Source organism: Neomonachus schauinslandi, chromosome 12, assembly GCF_002201575.2.
Source record: "Neomonachus schauinslandi chromosome 12, ASM220157v2, whole genome shotgun sequence".
In the NCBI taxonomy this organism is placed as follows: Eukaryota; Metazoa; Chordata; class Mammalia; order Carnivora; family Phocidae; genus Neomonachus; species Neomonachus schauinslandi.
This window is the reverse complement of record NC_058414.1, coordinates 65,989,951-65,993,166: the sequence shown is the minus strand read 5'-3', so window position 1 is coordinate 65,993,166 and position 3,216 is coordinate 65,989,951. Positions and strand designations below refer to the sequence as shown.

The window sequence follows — 3,216 nt, the reverse complement described above, 5'->3', positions numbered from 1 at the left end:
CTCACTCTCTCTGACAAATAAATAAATAAAATCTTTAAAAAAAAAAAGAAGATAAGACCTAATAACCAAGATCATGAAAATAAACACAAAATAGAAACAAATGCGTAAGGAGATCCAAATTGAGGGACTTTAAAATAACTGTGATTAATAGTTTGAAGAAATAAGGTGAAATATAGAGAATTTTGTATTTTATTCTGGAATCTATCTTTTAAAATTCAAATGGAAATTCTGAACCAGAAAAATAAAATAATTAAATTAAATTATTGATGGTGGCTAATACAAATGAGACATGGAAGATGGAACTAGAATAAGTCAGAAGAAAATATCAGATTGAAGAATAGAGGAGAGAAGAAAGGGTAAAAAATTACATGAAATCACAAGACACAGGGGAAAGTTCTAACATGTTCATAATTGGTGTCCTAGAAAGAGAGAAGAGAAAGAACTAGGCAGAAGTAATATTTATTTATTTATTTACTTATTTATTTACTTATTTATTTATTTTTCTATACATTACTCAGTGCTCATCATTGTAAGTGTACTCTTTAATCCCTATCACCTATTTTACCTATCCCCTCACCCACTTCCCCTCTGATAACCATCAGTTTGTTCTTTTTCTTTTTAATCTAAATTCAATTAATTAACATCTAATGTATTATTGCTTTCAGAGGTAGAGGTCAGTGATTCATCAGTTATATAACACCCGGTGCTTGTTACATCCCGTGCCCTCCTTAATGTCTGTCACCCAATTACCCCATCCCTCCACCCCTCTCCCCTCCGGCAACCTTCAGTTTGCTTCCCATGATTAAGAGTCTCTTATGGTTTGTCTCCCTCTCTGATTTTGTCTTCTTTTATTTTTCCCTCCCTTCCCCTATGATCCTCTGCTTTGTTTCTTAAATTCCACATATGAGTGAGGTCATATGATAATTGTCTTTCTCTGATTGACTTATTTTGAGAAGCAATAAAGAGGAAATAAAAGAATTATATAATCCCCCAATATAATAATATATAAATGGGTCAGGAGTCAAAAACAAAGTTTTTTAGACTAGATGAAAAAAGTACATATGACTCAGTGTTGATTAAGGGACACACCTAAAATACAACAACACAAAAACCCTGAAATAAATAAATGAAAAAAGAATCTGAGGCCAGCATAGCTATATTTTATATATTTATTAGATAAATTAGACTGTAAGGCAAGACACTTTATTGGCAATGAACAAAGGACATTTTATTAGGATAAAAGAGTTAATCTTTCCAAAATATTAAAGTTGTAAATTTGTTGCACTTAATAATGAGTTTCCAACTATATAAAGCAAAATAATGATGCAACTAAAAGGAAAATGGACAAATCCCCATTATCATAGGGCAATTTTAACAGATGTCTCTTAGTAACTAATACCCCAACCAGACAAAAATTCAACATAGATATAGTAGATTTGAACAATGCAATCAATAAACCTGACCTAATTTACATACCTTATATTCAGCAAATGCAAAATTCACATCAAATGCCAAGCCAATTAACCAAATGATGAATTTAAAAGAAATCTTTAAAAATATCAAAAAAGTAAAACATTGTATAAATGTACATTTTCTGACAACAGTACAGTTAGGCTAGAAATCAATAATGAAACAAGGTAATAATAAAAACTTTATGTTTGAAAAACACTTGATATAATTCTAAATAATTCAAACATTAGGGGCACCTGGGTGGCTCAGTCGGTTAAGCATCTGCCTTCAGCTCAGGTCATGATCTCCAGGTCCTGGGATGGAGCCCCAAGTAGGGAGACTCTGTTTCTCCCTCTCCCTCTGCCCCACCCCCACTCATGCTCTCTCTTTCTCTCTCAAATAAATAAATACAATCTTAAAATAATAATAATAATTCAAACACTAAAAAAATGAATACAAATAGAAATCAGGAAATATTTTTCTTTGAATTATAATGAAAATTCAACTTATCAAAACTTGCAGGACACAACTAAAGCCATACTTAAATGCTTTTATTAGGAGTAAAAAGCTGAAAATAACCTCCTCTCCTTCACTGCACCACTGAAGATCCTGGTGTTACCATGGGCTAACACCTCGCCGGATGTTACCAGTATTGTAAGAACATGGGGTTCTTGCAGAAGTCTCGCTTCTGCAGAAGTGTCCCTGATGCCAAGATCCGCATCTTTGACCTGGGACAGAAGAAAGCAAAAGTAGATGAGTTCTCACTGTGTGGCTCCATGGTGTCCGATGAATATGAGCATCTCTCCTATGAAGCCCTGGAGGCTGCACATACTTGTGCCAAAATGTATATGGTGAAAAGCTGTGGCAAAGATGGTTTTCCCATCAGAGTGCAGCTCCACCCTTTCCACGGCATCCTTATCCACAAGATGTCCTGTGCTGGAGCTCACGGGCTCTCAACAGGCATGCGGGATGTCTTTGGGAAGCCCCAGGGCACATTGGCCAGGGTCCACATTGGCCAAGTCATCATGTCCATCTGTACCAAGGTGCAAAACAAGGAGCATGTGATTGAGGCTCTATATAGGGCCAAGTTCAAGTTCCCTGCCTGCCAGAAGATCCACATTTCCAAGAAGCGGGGCTTTACTAAGTTTAATGCAGACAAATTTGAAGACATGGTGGCTGAAAAGTGCCTCATCCCAGATGGCTGTGGGTCAAATACATCCCTAATTGTGGCCCCATGGACAAATGGCAGGCTCTGCCCTCCTGAGAACCTCAGCACTGCCCCCTCCTTATTCATGCCCACCAACAAATCCTACTCTTGTCGGAAAAAAAAAAACAAAACCCTGAAAACAAATCATCCAAGTATCCATTTCCACGAGTTAAAAAAGTTAAGCAGAGGGAGAACAAAAAGAAACAAATAAAAATAAAAACAGATCTCAATAAAACATAAAACAAACATTTGCTAGAGAAAATAAATCTAAAAGGGGATTTTAAAAGACTAATAAATTTCATAAATCCTTGGGAAGACAGATCAAGAAAAAAGAAAATGCACAAAATACCAATATCAAGAATGATTTTTATAAAAAACGGGCTTAACTATCGATCCCATAGTTAAGAAAATGAAAACAAAAGGATATAACAGTTTTGGGGTGATAATTTCAATGAAATGGTGAAATGACTTAAAAAGCCATAATTTACCAAAAGAAGAAATATAAAATGCAAATAGTTTATTCACTATCTAGTAAATAAACTGAATCTGTAACTAAAATC

General features: G+C 35.0%; 1 pseudogene; it reads left to right on the top strand.

The window, feature by feature from the left end:
• Positions 1-2,069: 2,069 nt before the first annotated feature.
• Positions 2,070-2,713, top strand: LOC110589035 (annotated as a pseudogene).
• Positions 2,714-3,216: the final 503 nt, after the last annotated feature.